The sequence below is a fragment of the Mandrillus leucophaeus genome, unplaced genomic scaffold (genome assembly GCF_000951045.1).
Source record: "Mandrillus leucophaeus isolate KB7577 unplaced genomic scaffold, Mleu.le_1.0 Scaffold424, whole genome shotgun sequence".
Lineage (NCBI taxonomy): Eukaryota > Metazoa > Chordata > Mammalia > Primates > Cercopithecidae > Mandrillus > Mandrillus leucophaeus.
This window is the reverse complement of record NW_012104521.1, coordinates 588,367-594,569: the sequence shown is the minus strand read 5'-3', so window position 1 is coordinate 594,569 and position 6,203 is coordinate 588,367. Positions and strand designations below refer to the sequence as shown.

General features: G+C 39.4%; 1 protein-coding gene across 1 annotated transcript in view; it reads left to right on the top strand.

Moving 5' to 3' along the window:
• Nucleotides 1–6,203, top strand: part of PTP4A1 (protein tyrosine phosphatase type IVA, member 1) — a 52,244-nt gene that overhangs the window by 3,873 nt on the left and 42,168 nt on the right. Inside the window, exon 2 of the mRNA XM_011993064.1 lies at nucleotides 324–524. The gene's annotated coding sequence lies outside the window, so the exon portion shown is untranslated. The remainder of the gene's footprint in view (nucleotides 1–323; nucleotides 525–6,203) is intronic.

The window sequence follows — 6,203 nt, the reverse complement described above, 5'->3', positions numbered from 1 at the left end:
CTGGTCTTGAACTCTTGACCATGTTATCCACCCGCCTCGGCCTCCCAAAGTGCTGGGATTACAGGCGTGAGCCACCACGCCTGGCCAGCCACATACTCTTTGATTGCCTCTTCTTATGACAACTTCATAATAGTTAATAAAGAAAAAAATAGAAATACAGTTCAATCTTTCCTCTCACATACGTAATTGAAATTATTATTGAAATTTTGAAAACTTTCTTTTAGTGTCACAATTTATTATGAGTGAAGTCATACGAATTTTCAGGAATACTGTCAAATTTTGGTAAACCTCTATTAAGTTGTTTTTTGATCTTTGACTATAAGATTTTCCACAGTTTAGCTTCTGAATTCATTCATACCTCTCAAATCTTGAATCTCCTCCATGCCCACATACTACCAGTACCAGGCACCACAGGACCTGTTCATGGCTGCATACGTCCTATGTATGGGCCAGCCCAGCACATTGGATGGTAGGGCTATTTCTAGAAACTATTTCTATACCAAGGCAGCTAGCTGTACTTGGAGGTAGGTGCAAGCCAGGTAAATAAATGCCACTAAATCCACACAAAAAAATCTCCCCATTCACCATCCCCTTAATTAAATCTCAAAAATGTCCTATGCCACTGTACACCTTTCAGCTGAAGAGCAAGTGTGATGGAGGGGAGGAAGTTGGAGAGTGAAACAAAAATCAATCCTATTATAACTATGAGAGTTAAAATATTTTATTGTTACAAAATTTTACAAAAACACATGAGCATGTTCAATCAGTATCTAGGCCCCAAAAGATAGAATTCTATTTGGGAATAAGCTATCAAAAAATATTGTCTGGAAAAAGGAATAGTGCACAATATATTTTTTGTGACACTGATCAAATTATATCTGCTTTTTAGCTAATCCATTGATAATTAACGTATTGCACTAAGGTATTACATACCCAATGTGAGCTTTCATCCTATTTCATGGGAAGGAGAGGGTAGTCACAGAAATATTATCACCAGACACTGCCTTTGAAGAGCTACTGACCTGACAGAGGCATCAAAATCTATAAGCATTCATTTTCTCCTTTAAGGGACTTGATAGATTAAAAGCAAACAATAAGGCTGGGCTAGATGGCTCATGCCTATGATCCCAGCACTTTGGGAGGCTGAGGCAAGCGGATCCCTTGAGGTCACGAGTTCAAGACCAGCCTGGCCAACATGGTTAAACCTAGTATCTACTAAAAATACAAAAATTAGCCGGATGTGGTGGCACACACCTGTTTTCTAAGCTACTTGGGAGGATGAGGCATGAGAATCACTTGAATCCAGGAGGCAGAGGTTACAGTGAGCCAAGATTATGACATTGCACTTCAGCCTGGGCCACAGAGCAAGACTGTGTCTCAAAAAAGAAAAGAATAAGATGAATATATCTTGTCATTAATAATATCTTAATTTTGTATTACAAACAATAATTACATGAAAAAATAAAGGCTAGAGTAGAGCTCTTTAAAAAATAGTTTGGTTGGAGATTCACAGTGAGTTTGCTCAATAAATAATGCTTACCAAGCTATAGTATGCATTGTTTTATCTTGAATACAAAGCTATTTAACTTTTGCATCAGTTTTATGGTTGAGGGACTAGAGCACATGATTAAATTTACAGATAATAGCAAATTAGAATAAATGGTTATTACTCTGGAAGACAGGATTAGAATTCTAAATGACTTTATAAAGCTGGAGAAGGAAGCTTGTAAACTAATGAGCAACAGCATTGAGAAATGTATGGGGAAATATACTTGGGATTTTTTTTTAAAAGCTACACAAACAAAATATAGCAAATTCCTGAACAAACTTTTTTAAAATTAATTAATTAATGTTTGAGGTAGGGTCTCACTCTGTTGCCCAAGTTGGAGTGCAGTGGTGTGATCTCGGCTCATTGCAACCTCTGCCTCCTGGGTTCAAGTGATTCTCATGCCTCAGCCTCCTGAGTAGCTGGAATAACAGGTGCACACCACCGTGCCTGGCTAATCGCTGTATTTTTAGGAGAGAAGGGGTTTCACCATTTTGGCAGGCTAGTCTAGAACTTCTGGCCTCAAGTGATCTGCCCACCTTGACCTATGAAAGTACTGGGATTACAGGCATGAGCCACAGTGCCCAGCCGACCAAACTTTTTTAAATGTGGAAACTGTCATTCATCACACATTGAACACACATCAACAATGTATGGCAATTATGTTTTGTAAAAAAGTTTTACTTTGGACATGGTTTAACAGTGTAATTGGAAGGAAACAGAAAGCAAATGTTTTTCTGCTACATCTGGTGCCATGCAATCTCTCTGGCATCCAGGTTCACTCTAAGTTAGGAGCAATGGTTCTCTAAGGACATTTGAATACAGAACTTGTACACCTGATACATTTCTCCACTGAGTGAAAGTAATGACACAGAAGCCATCACCACACACACACACACACACACACACACACACACCTCTAAAACTGGGGTCTAAGTCAATGCAGTACTTACAAAACATTTATGCTGGGCGCAGTGGCTCAAGTCTACAATCGCAGCTACTCAGGAGGCTGAGGCTAGAGGATTGCTTGAGCCCAAGAGTTAGCCCAGGCAACGCAGCAAGACACCATCTCTATAAAAATAATAATAAAAATTGTCACCAGGCATGGTGGCTCATGCCTGTAATCCCAGCATTTTGGGAGGCCAAGGAGGGCAAATCACTTGAGGCCAGGAGTTTGAGACTAGCCTGGCCAACATGGTGAAACCCCATTTCTACTAAAATTACAAAAAATTAGCCAGGCATGGTGGCATGCTTGTAATCCCAGCTACTCAATTTAGGAACCTGAGGCATGAGAATCACTTGAACAGGGAGGCAGAGGTTGCAGTGACCCGAGATTTCACCACTGCACTCCAGTCTGGGCAACAGAGCGAGACTCTGTCTTAAGGGGAAAAAAAAGCAATAATATGCATTTCTCTCCTTAATTAAATGGTGAATAAACTTCATTTATTCTAGAACTAAAATTAGTGGCATTTGCCAGTTGTACATATGTGTCAATTATTCTTTCAGGGATAATATGAGGTATTGAATGTTAATAAATGTAGAAATATTTATAAAAATCAATGTAATACTTAGAGCAACATCACAAACACATTTATAGTAGCCTTGATAAGTTAGTCAGAAGGATTGTGGCCCACCCATATCAAAGGATCACAAAGCTGACAGCCTTCCAGAAGATTATGGCTAGTTAAAAATCAATAGCTATATTTAGGCTGGCCACGGTGGCTCATGACTATAAGTCCAGCACTTTTTTATTTTTTGAGACAGAGTCTCGTTCTTGTCAACCAGACTGTGATTCTCCTGCCTCAACCTCTTGAGTAGCAGGGATTACAGGCGTGCGCCACCATGCCCAGCCTGTAATCCCAGCACTTTGGGAGGCCGAGCCCAGTGCATCACCTGAGGCCAACAGTTGCAGACCAGCCCAGCCAACAAGATGAAACTGTGTCTCTACCAAAAATACAAAAATTAGCTGGGCATGGTGGCAGGTGCCTGTAGTCCCAGCTACTCAGAGGCTGAGGCAGGAGAATCGCTCAAACCCAGGAGGCGGAGGTTGCAGTGAGCCGAAATTCTGCCACTGCACTCCAGCCTGGGCAACAAGAGCTAGATTCTTGGGGGGGGGGGGGGGGGGAAGGAAAAGGATAAAGAAGAATCAATAGCTATGTTTAATTTTGGCACAGATCATTTTATCACTCTGCATTACTGGTATTTGAAAACCAATCACAAAAGTTTAAGGATATCCCATTAATTTCCCTGTGAGAGTGAATTATATAACAAGATTAGATTAAAACTGTGGTATTCAAAAACATCTGAACTCAGGAATTTCATGGGAAACAAATCACCATTTATATTTTATCCATATAATTTTAACCTGTTTTAAAATTGGTGTATGATTTACAATATTTTTCCTCTGTAACATTTGTGTCAGTTGTGATAACTGTGTTTTGTCCTCAAGGATAATAAATACTCTAAAGAATTTCTTTATAGTATTTCCTAATTTATAGAAAATAAGTATCACTACAAGAAAAAGCAGTCTCAATTTTTATTGATTAGGAAAGGTTTTATTACATTATTTATGTAAATAATGATAAATACAGCATTTAAAGTATAACATATTTGATAGTCTTAGCAGCATAGAGTCTTTTTGTAACATAAAGTTCCCCCTAAAGCATTCCAATTTAAAATTTTCCTCAAAGCAAAAAGCTCTATGACTTAATTCTGAGGATTGGCACTTCAACTGGGTAACATGTCAAATGAGTTAGAGAAAGTGGGAAAAGACAGAATAGGAGTAGTAATTGGGAATTAAGGTTAAATATTTTTTAAATTAAAATTAAATATTTATTAAATAAAAATTAAATTAAATATGTTTAAAACTAAAATGAAAGGGGCTTCCATGGATTCATGATGATAAAGTGAGTGAATTAGGGAGAATAATGTTCTTAACCATTCTTAAGTTTACAAGTATTTTTAAGAGGGCGGGGAGAGTAGAAGTATTTCCTGGTCGAGGCAAAATCCATCTAACCACCATGGTTTTCAAATTTTCACTAGAGCAGTGGTTCTCAAAATGTGGTTCCTGGACCAACAGCATCAACGTCCCCTGGGAATTGTTAAGACTGCAAATCATCAGGCCCTATTCTAGACCTAGTGAACCAGAAATTGTGCAGTGGAGCCAGGAATCCTGATTTACCAAGCTCTACAGGTGATTCTAAAGCAGGATAAAGATGAAAAACCATGTTAGTAACACCTGGGAGATTTCAACACTACCAATGCCCAGGCCCAGGCTCAGACCAATTAAATCAGAATTTCTGGAAACATGGTTTTGGCATCAATAGGGTTTTCAAGGCTCCCAGTAGAGAACCATTGCCTTAGAGAGTACCTTTTCACCCCAGGGAAAAAAGCCAACTGGCTGAGTGCCGAAACTAACCCTCACTCAATGGATTAGTTGAATTCTGCATTTGTTTGTTTTACTTCCTTTTACAATGAAAGTTTTTCCTCAAAGAAGTGTGAAACCACAAGCTGAGTACAATCAGTCAAGGTTGATTAATTCCACTTAAACCATTAACACCCTTGTCAGCAGATCAGAACCCTGAGGAAATAGGGACCCTACAGTTTACTTTGTGTTTCCATGGCAAGGGGGAAGGAGGGTGACTATCCTAACCTGTAGGGCACAGTGAGGACACCTCAACTGCCAAGAATCTGGAGAAAGGGCCATGGCCCTAGTGAGAGAGAAGTTGGGGAGAATCCTACCAATGGAATACAGGCAGGCCCAGACAGCAGTTTAAAAGAACAAAAAAGTGGATGTGGTGTCACAGACAAATTTCACTTGCATCAGTCAGCGTTTACCTGAGGCCAGTCTTGTATAGCCAAATGGAGATTAGTAAGAAAGAAAGATAAACTATCTCTGAAATTATTTTGCAAAATAGTGGGAAAATTTTTTAAATTTCCTGACATTAAATGTACATGCAAATTTTTAGAGGTTTATCTTAGCAAGATTGGGCCTAATCACCACCATGAATAGTTCTTTGGAATCTGAGCCTGAGTGTTTACCAGTAGGGAAATGACAGGTTGTTCAAAAGGAAATGTTTCCCAAGTTCTGGTTGGGAGCTGGCATCAGAGAGATAGGAAAATCTAGAACTGTTCTCAGTTTCTCTAGCAACAAGATTTCAAAAAATTGTACTGAAAGTTCAGTGAACATTGTTACAGCGATTTCCATTCTTCATAAAAAGAATAAACTTGCAAAAACTGAGACTGAATGATTTAGCAATTGAATTACAAAAGATCAATGTTGGATATTCTGTGTTTTAAAACATCATAAAAATTAGATTAGTTTAATTTGCATTGAAGACACTTAGTGATAAAGTTACATGTTCAGTATTTGAAGCTGTGGCTTTGCATAAACAATAAATAATTAATAGGATTTTGAAACTTGGTCCAGGCCGGGCGTGGTGGCTCACGCCTGTAATCCCAGTGCTTTGGGAGGCTGAGGTGGGCGGATCACGAGGTCAGGAAATCGAGACCATCCTGGCTAACACAGTGAAACCCCGTCTCTACTAAAAATACAAAAAAATTAGCCGGGCGCGGGGGCTGGCGCCTGTAGTCTCAGCTACTCGGGAGGCTGAGGCAGGGGAATGGCGTGAACCCGGGAGGCGGAGCTTGCAGTGAG